Here is a 21311-nt window from a genome sequence, read left to right on the forward strand (position 1 = left end):
GTTTAGCCTTTGCTTAGTAAATAAACAAGGTAACAACAGAAATCACCTTAGCGGGACAAGCTTGACTAACAAAGCAGCAACAATCACCTTCAAGGGAAGAACTTCACTAACAAATAGTGATGTGACACTGGGGATCGAAGCTCCTAAGTGTGTGCCGAACAGGAGAGGGGCGTTCCCGTGAAGCGCGTATCAAGGCTTGCTTCATCGATGGGAGGAGCTGTAAAGGAAGACATACGAAGCCTCGCAGCGAGGCTTCGGTGTGACTTCTGTATTGACGCTTCCATCACGGGAATGCCCCACTACGTGGCTGATACCACGTGACTGATTCAGCTCGCCACGCGCACCAACACCGATATAAAGCGATCACACTCCATTCAGAATGTGGTTGTTCGGTGAATTAGCTGGTGTGGAGACAGTTAGGAATTATGTGGCGTTAGATATACAGTACTCTAGAGCGAGGTATAGTGTGGAGAGAGTCAGTTTAAGAGAGAATCAGGAAATGGAACCTGCCACAGTGGAGAAAATGTTGTTTCTAAATAAATACCAATGATGTCGCCAAGCATAATCGCTGGCTATACCTCAATGTTACAGAAACACAATCATTGTCCCAACCCCAACCACCCTCCCCTCACTGTACATGTTTATTTGGACATGAGGAAAAAGAAAATAATCACTTTCCATAGTGCTGGTGTGTGTGTAATACAAACAAGTAAACCTTGGTTTGGGAACACTGTAAACATCAAACAAATCTAGATTCGACCAAAAAATTCGAACTTTTTTGTCTTAGAAGCCGAACAAAATTTGGAAGTTGAACGTGAAACAATCGCCTCTTTCTCGCCGCCAAGCATGCGAAAAGTCTAGAGAAAACATGACTGTAATGTGCTTTTTCTTTTAGTTAGCTGTATTCAATAATTTTGCACTTAATTTGCATTCCATTGCCTATGGTACGAGTTACGGTACCGTAAACTTCGGACCCAAAGACGACGATAATTTGCATATTGGGCTAACCAAGCTAATTCTCTAGCGTCTTGGAACGGATTAAGACCATTTACATTATTTGCAATGGGAAAATTGTATTTGGAATTCGAACAAATCGCTACTCAAATAGCCTTCCGGAACAAATTGTGGTCGGAAACCGAGGTTTGCCTGTATACATTATGTACTGTATACAGTATATTACAATCACTAAACTTTAGATGTTTTGCATACTTCTTTATTTTGCTGACAGTTTTATTCACAGGCTTTCTGCAAAATGCCACACACTTCAAACTCATGCCACCTGATATTTTACCATCCAGTAGATGTCGTACTAGAACAAAAGAAGCCTCATGAAGCTCCGAACCACAGTGAACTGATTGGGATGAAAGGCTTCAATGCTATATGGGGCTTCATCTGCCCATCACTACTAATAAAGTAAGAACAGAGAATCACCTTTTGGTGAAATAACTGTAGCTAACAAAGTGACAACGGAAAATCACCTTACACAGAGGAATACTTGTGTGACACAAGTCGTGTCGACCAAAAGACAAGGGAATCACTGGAACGAAAGCTCATAGCTGGAACGCATGGTAGGAGACAAGGTCAGCAACATGGCGAGACACAGAGTGCAAGACTCGGAAATCTCCCAGCGCTGAACAAAAAGGGAAAGGTGGATAAATAGGCCCCAGGTAATCAGCCTTATGCAGCTCAGGTGTGGAGACCATACTCTGCCCATGAGTCCCGACTCGCCTCCTGCCACGCCTCCAACACTGCAAAGAGTGAAAACGAGAGCAGGGCAGAGAAACATGATAAGAGCAAAAAGCACTTATTTCAGTCAAGTTTCATAAGTGCTCTCATGTATAAACCCACACATTCCGAGTAGTTTATGCTTCCAGAAAAGCTGATTATGACGGGATTGCAAGTGAAGTTGTGAACTAAACATAGCAGCACGTTCAATTTCAAACTGTTTCACCTGGTGAATGGAGCGCCAGTGCGTCACTTGATGATTGGAGCACCAGTGTGTCACCTGGTGAATGGGGCGCTTAGTGTTTCGGCACACTTGTGTGCCAAACGTCATCAGTCACGTGGTTTTTCCATGTTTGAAGCAGGCTCCGGAGCAGTGCTTCACATGGGAATGTCCACTGAGTCCGGGGCGTGTATCAGAGCGCCGGAACAACACAGACATCACTAAGTGACAGAAAACTAAGTGACAGAAAACACTAGTGCAAAAGTCAGACCAGAAATGAGAGGTGAAATGGAGTCCATGGTCAGAAACTATATGACAAAGGAGCCCATGCAGGTGGAACACATCTGACAGTAATACTTCAGCATTTTCTTAAGCTTAGGGTATGGGTAATGGAATGAGGAGAGCTGCCTGGGAAAACCTATCTATGATAGTGAGGATTAGAGACAGGCAGTCCTGCGACACAATCAAAAGTGATGATGGACCAAGGATGACGGGGTATGGACAGTGGATAGAAAAGACCAGAAGATACTAGGTGCAAGAGTTTGTGTTGAGAGCAGCTGGAGTAGGTAGCAACAAGCTCTGTTATGTTTTCTTCCATTGACTGCCATCCAAAACCCTGCTTGGCAAGGCCTTTGGGGGCAGGGATATGAGGTGATGAGAGCACTGGTAGCAAAAAAAACCCCAGGGAAGATGGAGTTTGGTCTGAAGGAACAGTATAACTCAAGCTTGGAGGTGTCTGGATTGACCCTGCGGACAAATTTAAAAGGGCCAACATAACAAGGACCTAGCTTGCGCACTACATCTGCAGAGGATATCCCCGGGTAGCCAAATCCTTTGAAAAGCAAGGAATCACGGGGCTGACCTCTATTGTTGATTGGCCTGGGCCTGAGCTGCTTTGGATAATAATAATAATAATAATAATAATAATAATAATAATATAATGATAATAATAATAAACCTTTATTGTCCCACAGTGGGGAAATTTGTGCGATCGTGGCAGCAGGGGGGGGGGTCAAACATAAATAGTTAAATAATATACATACATATTAACATCTGCAACATATGAAATTTACATATTCACATATTGTAAACATTAACATACAGTATATCATATTATCAGAATGTACAGTTATATTCACACATCAAAAATATACACTACAGGCTGAAGATTACATTGTTCATCCAGAATTAGAATGTTTTGTTCTTTGAGTTTGGTGAGTTCTTAGAGTTCCCTGAGTTTTTTGAGTTCTTTGAGTGGTCTGCTGGGAGGACTGCTGGTTGTACAGTCTGACAGCCATGGGCAGGAAGAACCTGCGATAGCGTTCCTTCACGCATCTTGGGTGAAGCAACCTATCGCTGAAGGAGCTCTCCAGTGATCTCAGTGTGCCCTGTAGAGGGTGGGAGGTGTTCTTCATCATCGGTGACTGCTTGTTTGTCATCCTCCTCTCCACCACCACCCCCACTGAGTCCAAGGGGGATCCAAGGACAGAACCTGCCCTCCTAATCAGCCTGTCCAGTCTCTTCTTGTCAGCCGCAGTGATGCTGCTGCCCCAGCAGACCACCCAATGAAAAATAGCTAAGGCTACAACTGTGTCATAAAAGGTCTTTAGGAGCGACCCCCGCACTCCAAAAGACCTCAGCCTCGGGAGCAGATAGAGTCTGCTCTGACCCTTTTTATAGAGAGAGTGAGTGTTGGTACTCCAGTCCAGTTTATTGTTGAGGTGAACACCCAGGTACTTGTACGAGGACACCATCTCGATGTCCGTACCGTGGATATTCACCGGTGTAACCGGGCAGAGTGATCGCCTGCGGAAATCCACCACCAGCTCTTTGGTTTTACCCGCGTTGGCCTGGAGGCGGCTCCGCTGGCACCAGTCCACAAAGTCCTGGGTCAGTTCTCTGTACTTTCTGTCGTCCCCATCGGTGATGAGGCCGACGATTATAGAGTCGTCAGAGAACTTCTGCAGGTGACATGTGGGGGAGTTGTAGGAGAAGTCTGCAGTGTACAGGGTGAACAGGAACGGAGCCAGAACCGTTCCCTGTGGTGCCCCCGTGCTGCAGACAACTGTGTTTGACACACAGTCCCGGGTCCTCACGAACTGCAGGCGATTGGTCAAATAGTCCAATATCCAGTCCGTGAGGTGGTGGTCCAACCTAGTGATCTCCAGTTTGTCCCTCAACAGTGCCGGTTGTATCGTATTGAAAGCAATGGAGAAATCAAAAAACATGATCCTCACAGTGCTCCCAGGCCTCTCCAAGTGGGACAGTCCTAGGTCTAGAAGGAAAATGACGGCGTCATCCACCCCGATGGCAGGCTGGTAAGCGAACTGGAGTGGGTCCAGTGATGGGCTCACCAGGGGGCGCAGGCTCTATCTGCGTCGGCAGAGCGGGTGACATACGCAGCTACCACAATGGCGTGTGAGAACTCCCGCGGCCGATAATAGGCCGCACGCCGAGCGCCAACAGTTCAATGTCCCGGTAGCAGTGCCGCTCTTTCACAGTGATGTGTCCAGGGTTACACCACTGATCATTCACGAACACTGCCAGCCCTCCTCCTTTCCTCTTTCCGCTCTCCCTTGTCCTGTCCGCCCGCACCAGATTGAACCTGTCCAGATGAACGGCCGTGTCTGGAATCGCCGCGCTCAGCCATGTCTCCGTGAACACCATAACGCTGCACTCACGGAAGTCTCTCTGATGCCGGGTCACCACCGCCAGCTCATCCATCTTGTTGGGGAGAGATCGTACGTTCCCCATGATGATGGACGGGAGGACGGGTCTGAATTTCCTCCTCCTGGCCTTGCGTGCAACTCCGGCACGTTTCCCCCGCTGCTTCCTCCTCCTCAGCTCCCGGGGGATGTCGGATTTCTCCTGGGGCAGCACCGCATTGCTACGGAGCGCCAACAGATGATCCCTACTGTAAACAATAGGGTCCTGGCTGCGTATGAGGTCCACAGACACGGTCGTGACCAATGTAAAAAACAGCATGAAGAACAGCGCAAGTACAACAAACTTGGTCTCCATGGCACACTACTTAGTTACTTAAAAATAAATGGAAAAAAGAGGTAAGAAAAACAGTTAAAAGGAAGGAAACAAAGACCGGTGTGGGAGAGCTGCCATAATCAGTCACCACTAGTGCAGCACCATTTCAGGAAAAAAAAAAAAAAGTCTGCAAAAGCACCTGACATACTCTTTTACACATCCTCTTGCAGCATCTCATGAATTAATATGTCTCCTCTTGCTTTCAGGAAACAGAGGTGGCTGAAAACCTCACCTCACCTCATACTCTTGATGGTTAGCAGTGAACTGTCTAGACAAGGCATCAGGTTTGTTGTTCTTAGTGCGAGGTCGGTACGAGAAGGTGAAATCAAAATGGCTGAAAAACATGGCCCAGACAACCCAACCCCGACATTTAAATGGTCAATCTCAATAATTAAATCCTGTCATGGATTAGAGAGAACTAGTATGGGTGCTGAAGAGAACCATAGTCTTTGCCTGGAGATTCCTATGAAATGAACCCTCCGCTTTGTCTTGGTTAGGGCAGAAAGAGGCGCTGTCACGGAACTGAAACCACTTATGAAAATGCATTAAAACATAACCAGCTTTTATCATAAATACTATCATGATTTGTGGTTATGTAGGCCAGCAGAGAAGGCCTTGCTGGCCCTGACTTTCCACCACTGACTACTATTACTACTATTACTACAACTACTACTATTACTACTACTACTACTACTATTACATGTACTGCTACTGCAACTACTAGAGATAATACTAACTAGCAGGACCCATTTAAATTACAAGGGCCAGACTACTATTATTACTACTACTGCTACCACTACTGTGACTATTACTATGATTAAAAGTATTATTAATACTACAACTGCAACTACTACTACTATGTACTATTTGATTATTATTATTATAAGATGTATTTGTTTATTTTCTTTTGTAACTTAAAGGGCCCGTTTCACGAAGGCAGGGTTAACATATCCTGAGATAAACGTGTGGTTCTGGGTTGATTTACCCTGAACTTTGAAAACCAGGGATTTCGGTTTCACAAACGCTTTTCAGGGTTAGTTTTGTTAATCCTAAGTGAGTTGACCCGCAGTTTAAAAAGCGCGACAACTCGAAAAAAAGTCAACATCAATGGAGCCCTGATTCGTGTGATCCAGTGGGGGGACAAGCGCACATGTCAGCAGCTGAGAATAAAGTATAAAAACAATGTTAACACAGGTCAGACTTCTGCATCATCTCATTAGGGATCCTCCTCATCCTCATTATGTTTGACAGTGTACAGTAAATATTAAGTGGACGTTTGACTGTTCAGTTGTTTTATCACCAACATAATGCTCTTTTCATGCACATAAACGTGCTCTCATTTATATCAAGTTCTGTTCTATAAGGAAATACATTTAAATGTTTTATTGCTGTCTAAATAAAACAGTAAATCGGCATATGCAAGTTACAAAAACAGTTGAGAAGGATGCTCATACCATTGCGTATACCTGTATTTTACAAGAACTGAAATCAAGAGCTGACATCTAGCTCCTTTGTATGGTTTCCTTTATATAGTAATAGCCAAAACTGCTTTAGTTCTTACATCAATGTTTGTGGCATTGTACTGCTTATAACTGCTTTAAGGCATTCTAAGTTTTATTTTCTGTCTGTTTTAGTCACATGATACAAACAGGACTTACTAATTAATAAAAAGAAAAGGAAATTAAAAAGAAATTGAAGAAAACAAAGGTGGTCTAATACTTTATGTTACTGATTGTTCTCTTCCCATTGCTTCACATTCTGGTGGAATACAGAGTGTGACATTTATCCTCTACTGAAGAATTAACAAATTTGCATCCTTTTTTTTACAGAGCATGGATGGACAGTATCAGAAGGGTCCTAACTGCACAGATTATCACAGTGAAATAGATGGTCAGTGACCACCAGCAGTTTATTCTGTGGAATTCATATGCAACTATGTTTTGCAACTATGTCCTCTTCATGTACCGTATTTTCCGCACTATAAGGCACACCTAAAAGCCTAAAATTTTCTCATAAACCCCTAATGCACCTTATAATCCGGTGCGTCTTATATATGGATTAATATTCATATTAATATTGGTTAAAAACATGATCGCTAACAACGCCCCCTTACAACGGTAGTCAAGGGGCGTCACCGAAGTCCCGGCTCTGACTGAGCTGCTCTCAGACGGTAGAGCAGACTGTAGGAGCACCGGTGATTACGTAGCAAAACATAAGGAACTTTCAACAATTCTATTAATAAAGTTTGACTGACTGACTGATCTCAGTATTTCCTAACTATTTGGCGTCGGAAATAACCCACTTTAAACTTGATTGGTCTTAAAAATGCCATTGTGCTGTCCTCTGGAATCTAGTGACGGTCTATTCTATTAGTCTGTGGAAACACACGGAGAAACTGGCATAAAGGTGAATGACAGACCCTCAAAGCTGAACTTCCAGCCTTTTCTGAAATTTCAAGAGCAGAGTCACTGCTAGACAAAGGTGCCAATGGGTGTGCTGCTATTGATTTACAAATGTAGTTGATAGCTCTAGGCGGGCGGCGGAGGGGCGCATTCAGGCTTGTGTATTCTGTCTGCAGCGACGTGCGGTGAGATTCACGGTGGTGAGACACCAACGTTAAAGTCAGTTCTAGGAGTAAAACAGCGTCACATTTGCCAGTAAATTAGCAGCCTGACATTAAAAACTAGTTAAAAAATTGTTTAGGACACACAGCAGCAAATAGCTGCACCTCACCTCCGACTGGACTACCGATCGATCGAAACAATATTTAATTAATAAACGAAGACGAAGGCCGGAGTTTAAATATCTGCTTCGAACTTCAGATCAGGAAATAATCCGCTCTGTTTGCACTGACTGCACTCGTAATGAATTTAACCAGTTTTTAATGTCAGGTTTTTTGATATGCTTGTTGACGTCTTTCTAAGATGGCAAAGTGATCAAGTTATCAGGTTTCCTTGATGAGGCTCAGAAAGGCTTATTGACATAACAATAGGAGCCATTCAAAGGTAGTCAGGAAGTCATGAAGCAATCATGACTGCCTGAGCAGAAAATGCTCTATCTGGTGGACGGATTGCACAACTACAGCCGCCGCAGTTCATCAAATAAATGTTATTTATTTTTTATTGTGTGCGCTTTATAATCCAGTGCGTCTTATATATGAAATAAATTATAAAACAATTTATTGGGGGTGCGCCTTATAGTCCAGTGCGCCTTATAGTGCAGAAAATACTGTATTCCCATCTATCTGCTGAAGAAGTTTATAGAATTTACTTTCTAAAAAAATACAGAAAATAGAAATGGTTTACTAAGACCTCCAGACTCTCTCCTGTAATCTATAGTGGATTCATTAGAGTGGATTAAACAATTAAGACAAGTGAATTATTATTAGGTTATTGACCACATTACAGTCGGCTGCTCAGGCAAGACTGATCATACATCTGAGAGTCAGGAACAGACTCAGACCTCCACATCAGAAATGCATTCTGCAGCATTACACATGATCTGGACTGATGTTAGCTTACCTGTGATGCAGTCTTTAACATTTTGAAACAGTGTTCAGTCTACATCTACCTTAATGGGAATGTGGGTACCCTCTATACAGCCAATTACATTGGGAAATCCTAAAACAAATGAAAGTTAATAATCCAATTCTGAGGTTGTAGCACAATGTCATTAAGAGAATATCATTTCAAATTCATTTATCAGATTTCTACATCATACACCTGCAATCCTGTGGAACTCCTCCTTGATGATTCTGACGGGTTTATCTCCATGGAAATAGAAAAACGGGGGTAAAAGTTTCAAGGCGAGGTGCACTGAGAATCTCCCACATTGTATAGAAGAACTACCGTTTGCAAATAACAGACATGCCATATTTGCCTATAAAATACCTCTAAAATACGGACTTATTTATAAAAACCCACTTCAGTAAAACTCTCAACCAGGAAATGAAGCCGCGCCAGCGGCTATGAAAGGGGGCGGAGTCAGAGGAAACCCTGGGTTTGTGGACTAAAACTTGCTACCGACCAGAGGCCTGTAACATAAGGCTTGATTAACATAGCTGGGCTTCCTCCTACTTATCTGGCTTCACTTGACGAGACATCCGCCCTCCGGATTTTCGGTACCATAAAGCCGGCTATCAACTCACTATTTCAATTCAGGTTTGTCCACTCTAGATCTGTGCGCGCTCACATAAAAAGGCGGAGTTTGCTGCATGCGACCAATCGCTAGGGGTGGGTGGATCAATCCAAATATCGATATTATCGATACTAAGCAAGTACTTGGATCGGATATTATTGTCCTGTGATCGATACTTTGCTCCTCCACCAATTTCCTCAAAGCGCCGCTTCTCTGTGCAAATAGTGCTTCCCCCTCTCTCTCGCCCAGCGCCCCCCGCTACTCTCTGAGTCTCTGCCTGAGTGACTCAGGCACACCTTTAGCTCCTCCCCCTAAATGGCCACTGGCCTGCTGCATCCTCCGGACAGAGACAATGTACTCGGGCAGAAGCTTTTCAGCCAAAAAGTCAACAATACCCACGTAATATGTTTTTCACAATGTAGTTGGGTATCAATTTTAGGAGATTGGTTCAATGGTTATATGTTCACCCAGTTGAAAACAATCTTGTTTTACTAAGGGATACAGCTATCCATTACCCAAGGAATCGATTAAACTATTGATTAATTCTATAACTAAAGTAATCAGATAAAAATACAAGGTTCACAATATATTATTGATATTGTTATTTATGTGACTGCTTTCCTATTTGGTTTGAATTGTAATGACATAAATAAAAGTTATATAGTGAATGTGAAGAAACACCATTTCCATTAGTGTAATATTTATCACCCCAAAAATTAGTCTCTCATAATCTCTAACGTATTGTGAACCATGTACATTAAAGTGCTTAACAAACTCTAATCCCTGAAATAACTGAACTATTCCTGAAAATATTTGTGCTGTGTTTATCACAATTATAATAAACTAACTCGCGGGGGGTCAATTATTCAATGATCTTGACATTTCCAAACAAAAAGTATCGGTATCGTATCGTATCGGTTGATACTACCCTGTATTTACATATGGATCGATACCAAAATTCCCAGTATTGCCCACCCCTAAAGTGCACCAAGATCCACCGGGTTCTCATAAAGTGGACAGGCCATTTTCCAAGAGAACTGGTTGGTCAGTGGGTGGGGCTTTTATACCTGCTGAGCTCTTATCTTGAATTTATCCTGCTCCGGAGCAGGTTAGGTGTTCAGCATAGGTTACCACTACAACGTAGCCCGATAGAAAGTAAGCCACCTTTATGGTACCGAAAAGCCAGGGTTAAACCTGAAGTTATCTCGCTAAGCCGTCTTCTCCTTCTTTTCCTTTTGGCTTTTCCCTTCAGGGGTCGCCACAGCGAATCAATTGCCTCCATCTAGCCCTGTCCTTTGAATCCTCTTCTCTCATATAGCCCTGTTCTTTGAATCCTTTTCTCTTATCTCGCTAAGCCGTAATCCAGCTTTATGGTACAGGCCTCAGGTTAGCGTCAGAGAGTCTGTTACTGTGGTAACTCACTTCATGAAACAGGTCAGAGTTACTGCTCTAACTCTGGGTTAAGTTGCCTCCCTTAGTGAAGCCAAAACCCTGGTTTTTCCTGATTTCAGGGTTAAATTATCCAGGTTTTCCACCAGACCTAAGGCCTGTACCATAAAGCTGGATTACAGTTTAGCGAGATAACTTCAGGCTTAACCCTGGCTTTTCGGTACCATAAAGGTGGCTTACTTTCTATTGGGCTACGTTGTCGCAGTAACCTATGGTGAACACCTAACCTGCTCCGGAGCAGGACAAGTTCAGGATAAGAGCTTAGCAGGTATAACAGCCCCACCTACTGACCAATCAGAGGTCAGTGGGTATAACAGCCCACCTACTGACCAATCAGTTCTCTTGGAAAACGGGCTGTCCGTTTTATGAAAACCCGGTGGATCTTGGTGCACAGCTTGTGCAAAGAGTGCTCAGACGCGAGAGAATATTTAGAGATTGCTGTAATCCGTTCGAATTGCCTGAACAATCACTGTACGAAATTTTTCTTTATGGCAATCATATGCCATAAAGAAAAATGTCGTACACACATACATTTATGGAACACACAAATGTTACTGTAGTCAGATATGCTGCAACTGTTGCTTTTTGCCTGGATTATTGATTTGTATTGTTCGTATTTATTAATTATTATTGTTTGCTCCTCCATTGTGAAAGATGCGTCTCGGGCCGGTTTGTTGCATGTTTGCCATTGGTCGCATGCAGCAACCTCCGCCCTTTTAATGTGAGCGTGCACAGATCTAGACCGGACAAGCCTGAATTGAATTAGTGAGTTGATAGCCGGCTTTATGGTACCGAAAATCCGGAGGGCGGATGTCTCGGTAAGTGAAGCCAGATAAGTAAGAAGAAGCCTGGCTAGGTTAATCAAGCTTTATGGTACAGGCCTCTGCTTTGTGAAACGGGCCCAAAGAGTACTAGACCATTTGAAAATCAAGGCCCATTCCCACCACATGGGTTACAATGATACATCATTTGTCAATACAAACGAACAAATGATTGAAAAGTCACTCAGGCTATAAATCATTCAGGCGCAGCAAAAATAAAGGTCTGACTTCAATGCAGCTTTAGTAAACTCACAAAATTGTATTGTGCAAATAAAGAAGGTGGATCAAACAAATGTGAATATGTTTAAAAAAGCATGAATTGGGTTTAAGACCTGGGTTCAAATTGTCAAGAGAGACAACACCGTTAATATGAAGCCAGTATTAGCAAAAGATCACAACATCCCTTCAAAAGGAGTCCAGTGAGTCACACACAACAAAAGCAACCACATAACTTTTTTGGTCATGGTGGTTAATGCGTTCCAGGAACCATACACCATTAATGAATTCCGCGATAGAGCGACAAACTATTTATCTTATTATTTACGGTAATTTAAACATTTATGACCCTCCCCATACTGATATTAAACCATCTTCTATCTGTATTACTTTTTCCCACACTCTTATCGACTATTTAAAACACTTTTGTGTCTCACGTTAGTCCGAGACTCATGGAATCGGGTGCACTTCTGGATGCCGTTAGCCAATAGAATGCGTGTATGGTATCACGTGGCTGCCTACCAAAACTCTGCAATGAGGTGAAGTTGCGAGCTTCGATGCGCAAATGCACGAGGGCGCACTCACTGTACATGCCATAATTCCAGGCATGACGGTTGACCACTTAGTGTAGGTAAGCAGAGGCAAAAGAGGCAGAACCAGAAGACACACACAGACACACACAGACACAGACACAGACACACACACACACACACACACACACACACAAACACACACACACACACACACACACACACACACACACACACACACACACACACACACACACACACACACACACACACACACACACACACACACACACACACACACACATTCATCCACAGTACAGTAGTACAATAATTTTATTTTCTGAAGCAACACTTTACAGACAGTCAATGCAGTTACAAGGTTAAAAGAACTTTGTAGACACATCATAAACTTCTAGATTTTGGTTTGTGTATAGCAACTGGAGCTTAGAGACTACAGCTGTACAAGCTACACATTTATTGATTTTAAAGGGTAGACGAGAATGAATGGACTACAGGCTGTATTTATGGAATTATTTTAATCTGGCAAGTGAATAAAAATCTTCCCGCTGCACATATTCCTTAAGGATTTAGACTCATTAATAGCACCTGTTTTTTCCTCCCTTTTTCCATGAATTGAAGTAAAACATCTAAGACTGTCTCAAAGTGTGACCACCGTTTACTCCGTTGCCACGTGAAACATTTCGTTTACATGGAGTTGATCAGGTTGACAATTTGATTGTAGAGAGGTACCATGGAAAGATGCTGAGCCCCATTATTTGTCCTCCGCCATCACCTCAGATCTCAGTATGATAAAGGCTGCAGGATTTGTGCTCAGTTCCTCTCCCAATTCTTGCGTTGCCTAATTCATCATATAGGTTGTCCACCAGTCAATGCTGGGATTCTTGAGAAACAGATGCACATGAAAACTGATTGCAGGACACCCATTAAATTTCACTGCAATGTTTTGCTGTTTTCCCTTTTCTTGCACTGTAATTCTGATTCTAGGGATCCAGACTGTTGAATGTACTTGGAGAAAAGAGAAATAAAATATCTTCAAGGTATTTCAACACTAGGACAGAGGGTTTCAAATATTGACAAGTGCTAAATGCTTTTAATGTGGGTATTCTTTTAATTGCACCAAAATGAGGAATGTATTTCATGACTGCACCTTAAGAAAAATCCAATTTCAGAAGGGTGGCCACAGTAATTGACTGTTAATTTTGAGTTACCCACCTATTGTCGAATGACATCATTGAAATGCAAATGGTAAACAGAGTAAAAAAACAACCAAAGACATTCACCTGGGTGTTTTCCAACACAGTAAAGAAAAGATGAGGAGAAAATTTTGCATGGCACCCAAGAAATCGATAACAGTGCATTGCAAACAATTTTGGTGAGTGACAGGGGCCAAGAGCTGACAAATGGATAAGAAGGAATTGTTTAATCTATGTTGGATTTCAACATGAAAAGACATTGTGAGGTTTGCTACCTGATAAAATCTGACCAGAGATCCTGAGCTCATGTGGTGGAAAGTTTTTAATACAATAAAATAATATAATAACATAATAAAATAATATCATTTCTTGACCCAAAAATCTAGAGTGTGTGTGTCAAATCTTTCAGCACTTGGTAAAAACGGCCCCAGGAAGTCTCGAGGTCATGAAAGATTCTGCAAGAATCTAATCTGTTTTTAGAAGTGTTTGCGTAAATGTCAGTATCTTTTAATAATTTTGCCTGCACTAAATGTCCGCGTGACTGATTAGGTTATGTCATCAGCCATGTGAAACTGTCGACTAGATGTCTCTGCTAACTTCTTGAGGTCATGATGTACCTACTGAAACTGGGGGAAAGATTAGTGGAGAGCAGAGGGAACAAAGTTAAACAACTGATTCACACCTCCCATAGTTACGCCTTTAGAGTATAAAAAGAGATGTGATCCATTTTTTAGTTTGTACTTGAAGTTTTTTCCTGTACCCAGAGTATTCTGCAACAACACACCGGAGGACTTTTTCATTGTCTCCAGAGCTCTCATCATGCTTAGATAAGTATTTGTTGAACCTGTCAAAATAAATATCTTGTGTTTAATACACTGTCTCCTGTCCTTGAGAAAAATGAAACCCCTACCACACTCAAAAGAACATTATAAATATTGTACATCTGTAAGTACATGAATGAGGTCATATAAGGTCATTTATTTTGTGCATCTTGATTGTTTGGTGTAGTGGTAAAGATGAAGTAGGTCTTACAATCTGAAGTCAACTAAATGTGTCCTGGATGTTTGGTCTGCTACTTCTTGGCACTACTTCCTAAGTGCTAAATTACAGTAGGATCTTCTTTAACCACATGAATGACGTATGGAACATATAGCAAAACTAAACTGTTGCACCAAAGTTTTGCCTTTTCAGATAATTATGCACCATGAAGAAGAAAATGGTGGAAAACAGCAGTCTGTTTATTAAAATGTTGTTCAAAATATTGTCTACAATGTTTACTACATCTTGATGACTCTCTTCCTCTCCAATACAGAGACTAATCTATTTTGTACATCCCGTTAAGCAAATGTATTGTAATTGTCAGTGTTTGTGTGTATTGTCAGGTTTCAGCAGTGTGATGGGAAGATGGAAAGAGTATTTTGAAGAGTTGATGAACAGAAGGATGCTGAGTTTTGAACTGCCAGGCAGGAGACCTAGAAGAAGACCAAAGAGGTGGTTTATGGATGTAATGAGGGAGGACATGAAGGTAGTTGGTGTGAGAGAAGAGGATGCAAAGGACAGGGCTAGATGGAGGCAATTGATCGCTGTGGTGACCCCTGAAGGGAAAAGCCGAAAGGAAAAGAAGAAGAAGAAGATGAACAAGGAAAATGAGAGAAAACAAAGACTAGAAGAGGTAGCTGTTGTGGACCAGAGGCCTGTACCATAAAGCTTGATTAACCTAGCCGGGCTTCCTCTTATCTGGCTTCATTTACCGAGACATCCGCCCTCTGGATTTTCGGTACCATAAAGCCGGCTATCAACTCACTAATTCAATTCAGGCATGTCCACTCTAGATCTGTGCACGCTCACATAAAAAGGGCGGAGTTTGCTGCATGCTACCAATCGCAAACATGCAACAAACCGGCCTGAGCCGCATATTTCACAACGGAGGAGCAAACAATAATAATTAATAAATACGAGCAATACAAATCAATAATCCAGGCAAAAAGCAACAGTTGCAGCTGCCAAACGGCGCAAGGATTGCTGGCAAAAAATCGCCGACTGTGTCAATGCGGAAGTTAGTGCCATTATAATATTACTTCCCCACTATGACTACACTTGTATATCTGACTACAGTAACAGTTGTGTGTTCCATAAATGCATGTGTGTACGACATTTTTCTTTATGGCATGTGATTGTAGCCCTCGTGACTTTATGAATAGCTCTACATACTGTGTTCTTCCCGAGGTTTTCGGCATCGCCAACAGAATACATAAAAGTACCTATGAATGAATGAATCAATCCATGATTTACTTAAACAAATAATCGATTAATGGTATTTTATCTGCAGCTTCCTTTTAACCCATCCAACGAGGGATTAAAGGACATCATAATAATTACGAACATCACTAAGAAATATATTAACTGTGGTAAAGAACCTCAGTGCAATGCACACTGTCTGTGGGACTGTCAGCGCGTGGTTACGGTGCGTTACATTACTGATGTAAGGCTCCAGCAGCTGACAGATGTAATGTAACCCCTCTCCCCAAAACCTGTCCCTTTCGTACAGTTCAGGCAATTCGAACGGATTACAGTGATCTCTAAATACTCTCTCGCGCCTGAGCGCTCTTCGCACAAGCTGTGCACCAAGATCCACCGGGTTCTCATAAAACGGACAGCCCATTTTCCAAGAGAACTGATTGGTCAGTAGGTGGGGCTGTTATACCCACTGAGCTCTGATTGGTCAGTAGGTGGGGCTGTTATACCTGCTGAGCTCTTATCCTGAACTTATCCTGCTCCGGAGCAGGTTATGTATTCAGCATAGGTTACCGTGACAACGTAGCTCGATAGAAAGTAAGCCACCTTTATGGTACCGAAAAGCCAGGGTTAAGCCTGAAGTTATCTCGCTAAGCCGTAATCCAGCTTTATGGTACAGGCCTCAGGAAGTAGCAAATATGGATGAAGTGGGAGGGCATTGAAGAGGATGAAGAGTGGAAAGGCACTCGGTCCTGATGATATACCTGTAGAGGTATGGAAGTGTCTAGGGGAGGTGGCAGTAGAGTTTCTGACTGGGTTGTTCAAAAGGATCTTAGATAGTGAGAAGATGCCTGAGGAATGGAGGACAAGTGTGCCTGTGTCCATTTTTAAGAAAAAGGGAGATGTGCAGAGTTGTGGCCACTACAGAGGAATAAAGCTGATGAGCCATACGATGAAGTTATGGGAAAGAGTAGTTGAAGCTAGGCTAAGGGCAGAAGTGAGCATTTGTGAGCAACAGTATGGTTTCTTGCCAAAAAAGAGTACTACAGACGCAGTATTTGCTTAGAGGATATTGATAGAGATGTACAGAGAGGGCCAGAGGGAGCTGCATTGTATTTTTGTAGACCTAGAGAAAGCTTATGACAGGGTGCCCAGAGAGGAACTGTGGTATTGTATGAGGAAGTCTGGAGTGGCAGAGAAGTATGTTAGAGACATGTATGATTACTGTAAGACAGTGGTGAGGTGTACTGTAGGTGTGACAGAGGGGTTCAAGGTAGAGGTGGGACTGCATCAGAGATCAGCTCTGAGCCCCTTCTTGTTTGCTATGGTGATGGACAGGCTGACACACGAGGTTAGACAATAATCTCCATGGACTATGATGTTTGCAGATGACATTGTGATCTGCAGTGGGAGCAGGGAACAGGTGGAGGAGAAGCTAGAGAGGTGGAGGTTTGTCCTGGAAAGGAGAGGGAATGAAGGTTAGCCGCAGTAAGACAGAGTACAAATCTGTGAATGAGAAGGACCCAAGTGGAAGAGTGAGGTTACAGGGAGAAGAGATCAAGAATGTGAAGGATTTTAAGTACTTAACGTCAATGGTCCAGATCAATGGAGAGTGTGGAAAAGAGGTGAAGAAGCGTGTTCAAGCAGGATGGAACTGGGTGGAGAAAAGTGTCAGGTGTGATGTGTGATAGAAGAGTTTCATCTAAAATGAAAGGAAAGGTGTACAAAACAAGGTGAGACCAGCAATGCTGTTTGGTCTGGAGACAGTGTCACTGAGGAAAAGACAGGAGACAAAGCTGGAGGTAGCAGAGATGAAGATGCTGAGGTTCTCTTCAGGAGTGACCAGGATGGATAGGATCAGGAATGAGTACATCAGAGGACAGCACATGTTAGAGGTTTTGGAGAAAGGTCAAAGAGGCCAGACTGAGATGCTTTGGACATGTCCAGAGGAGAGATAGTGAATATATTGCTGTAAGGATGCTGAGTTTTGAACTGCCAGGTAGGAGGCCTAGAGGAAGTACAAGGAGGACGTTTATGGAAATAGTGAAAGAGGACATGACGGTAATTGGTTTGAGGGAAGAGGATGCAGAAAACAAGGTTAGAAGGAGGCAACTGATTTGCTGTGGCGACCCCTTAAGGGAAAAGCCGAAAGGAAAAGATTTTTTTGATTTTTGCAAAAACACTTTAATCACATGCAAACATTTTGCAATTTTACATTAGTTGAAGCACTAAAGTGCTTCAGAAGAAGATTTTTTGCAGAAAAACTTCAATCACATTTAGAACATTCAGAACATTTAGAACATTTTACAATTTTTCATTAGATGAAACTTCAAAAACACTAAACACTCAAAAACACTAAACACCAATAAACAAAGGGAAATACAATATAAAAATTAGTACATTATAACAGGAAGTTTGCAAAAGTGAGGTGGTCATCAACTAAAGTGCATAGGACATTTTTGTAACACCAGATGTACCTAAAGTTATTCAGGTCTTTTGTCAATTTATAGAAACCAAATTCTAGTTTTAAGTGACATCTGATGTTACAGCAAAAAACAGTAGCTGCTCCCTGAATAGTATTGTTTTCAATTCTCCTCTTCCTGGTCACATAAATTGCAAGTTTTGCCTCTCCAGAAATAAAATTTAAAAGCGGCCACTTTCTCTGATTTGATCTATTGTACGCAGCACCGTAGATGAATTTCCTGATACTAAAATTTTCACTGAACAAATTAAAAATATTCGTTACAGAGTGAAAAGCACTGCAAGTCTCCCACACTCACTGAAAGCATGAAAGACTGTTTCACGTAGGGGACAGAAGGGACACTGGCTTGACACCGCAGGGGTGAAAACAGAGATAAAAGCATTGGAACCGATGGCACCATGTAAAATCCTCCACTAGAGGTTGTCTGTTTTTTTCTTGAGGGGAGGTTTGTACAGAAGTCTCCACTGTGGGTCAGGTCCATTTCCCGTCATCCTGTTGGCCCAGGTAGTGGGTGCTCTGTTACACAGGTTTTTCTTGTTGATTACTTTTACACATTGTACAGCATTTTTTTGTTGGCAGTGTGCAGGCTGATTTGTCGTTCATCTCCGAGGAGAGGACCCTCCAGTTCTCCAAACAGGGGACTGATGTGGACCTCAGGGAAAGGATCTTTGTTGTCTGGCACAGTCCCTGTACTATAGTCCAGGAGGAGGCTTCTCTCCTTCCCGGAGAGTCTTTGCCTCCACAGTTGTAGCCCCCTCTGAGCCACCCTGGTGGACTGGATGTTCAGCAGAGAGCTCACAGCCTGGGCATCCGCCAACGCAGGCCCGGCGTTGTCCACCAGCTGCTGGAGAGTCATGGTCCTGGTTCTGCAAAGCGCTGCAGACAGCCCAGGTGTGGCTCCACTGCAGACATCCAGCATGGCTCCATGCACTAGTGGTTCCTTCAGTAACCAGAACAGAGAGTCAGAGCTTTTTCCTGGGCTATTTTTAAATAGGGCCCATGACTTAAAAACACCATGATAAAACGGAGGCAAACCGTTTAACTTTAGAAACTTGGAGCCCATTAAAAACAGTGCAGCATCCAGGTCCAAGTTACTCACACGTTTGAATATGCAGCTGGCCACCCCTCTCCACGTCAGATCCGCTGGTCCGGTCAGAAACTGCTGGATGAACTGTAATCTGAACGTGGCTGTTCTGCTAGCCAGGTGGATGAGGCCCTGTCCCCCCTCCTCTCTTGATAAAAACAACACTCCTTGAGGCACCCAGTGAAGCCCATCCCAGAAAAAATTAACAAGTTTGGTCTGGACTTGGGCTAGAAACCCTAATGGAGGGTCCATACAGGCCAAGCGGTGCCACAGCTGTGAGGCCACCAGGTTGTTTATCACTAAAACTCGACCTCTGTACGACATTCTGGGGAGCAACCATGACCATTTCTTAAGTTTTTTTTAATGACGCCCTCCCAGTTCTTCCTGGTTGTTGTCTCATTTCCCAGGTACACACCGAGATATTTGAGACCATCAGTCTTCCAACACAAGTTTTGAGGAAGAACCGGGAGGTTGCCATGCCACTCAGCAACAGCAAGGGCTTCACTTTTGTTGCAGTTTACTTTTGCAGCAGTTAAAACATTGAATGAGTTTTTCAAACCCACCAAAACATCAACATCCCTTTGGTTTTTGATAAGAACGACAACATCAGCAGCATAGGCAGATAAAAGAATGCTCTCTCTAACACCAGGTAAAATCAAACCGTCAATGCTTTTGGGGATTTTACAGAGGAGGGGTTCCAGAGAGAGTGCATAGAGCATCCCAGACAGGGCACAGCCCTGCCGGATGCCCCGATGCACCCTGAAGGGGGCACACAAACTGCCGTTAAACTTCAGAATACTCTCAACGTCACTGTACAACACCTTGATCTTGGCAATAAACTCGGTGCTGAACCCAAATCTCTCCATAGTTGTCTAGAGGAAGCTGTGCTCAACACTGTCAAATGCCTTTTCCTGATCTAATGAAATGAGACCAGCGTTTATACCCAATGATCTGGAAACCTCCAAAACATCACGAATTAGGTAGACATTGTCTGCCATGGACCTGCCGGGCACACAGTAGGTTTGATCCCAGTGGATGACCTGCTCCATAGCTTCCCTCAGCCTGGCAGCCAAAGCCTTGGACAGAATCTTGTAATCGGTGCAGAGCAGTGACACAGGGCGCCAGTTCTTGATGTCCTGCAGATTGCCTTTTTAAGGCAGGAGGGCAACGACCGCCCTCCGGCAGGACAGTGGCAAAGAGCCTGAGGCTAGACTTTTGGTGAACACTTCTAGCATATCACGTGCTAGAATGTCCCAGAAGGCTGTATAGAATTCGACCATCAGACCATCGATACCCGGAGATCATCGTCCCTGCATGTTCTGCAGGGCAGTGTGGAGTTCCTCTAGCTCCAGTGGCCAGTCGAGTTGTGAATTTGTCTCTGTGGAGACCTGAGGTAGCTCTGCACAGAACTCCTCTATCAGTGGCTGGTTTTCTCGGTATTCACTGACATACAAAGATGAATAAAAACTCACAGCTCGCCTTCTGATCTGTCCGGGCTCTGTCAGCTCCTGTCCTGTGTCAGACAGCAGGGAGTGGCTCACTTTGGTCTGTCCATGCTTTTTTTCCAGGCCAAAGAAGAAGCTAGAGGGAGCATCCATCTCTGTGATGTTTTGTACCCTAGATCGGACCAGTGCACCCTGTACTTTAGTATCCAACAGGTTGGCTAAAGCCATTCTTTTGGACTTGAGGATTTCAGTACACCTCTGATTTCCTGTGGAAGCGCTTGCCTGTAACTCCACAATCTCAGCCTCCAGGTGTTTCATAGACTGGCAGGTGTCACGTGTGACGTTCAGAGTATACTGTTGGATACACAGGACTTTTATCTCTGTTTTGCCATTGTCCCACCACTGGCTAAGAGAGGTAAAATCAGCTTTTCTAAGTCTAAAAGTGCTCCAAATATAACTGAAGATCTCTCTAAAGCCTCTGTCCAAAGCTAAAGTTGAATTAAAATGCCAGTATGCACTCCTAGGTAAAGTATTTCTCATCACAACGCAACATAAAACCAGAGAAGGATCAGTATAAGCAGCTGGCATTATATTACAGTCTTTGAAAGCATTGAAATGGTGTTTAAAACAGTAAAAGCGATCCAGCCTGGCTAAAGACACCCTACCTTCTGTCAGGTGGGACCAAGTGTAGTGTCTGGATGCATCCTCCTTCAC

This window comes from Antennarius striatus, chromosome 11 (assembly GCF_040054535.1).
Source record: "Antennarius striatus isolate MH-2024 chromosome 11, ASM4005453v1, whole genome shotgun sequence".
Taxonomy (NCBI): Eukaryota; Metazoa; Chordata; class Actinopteri; order Lophiiformes; family Antennariidae; genus Antennarius; species Antennarius striatus.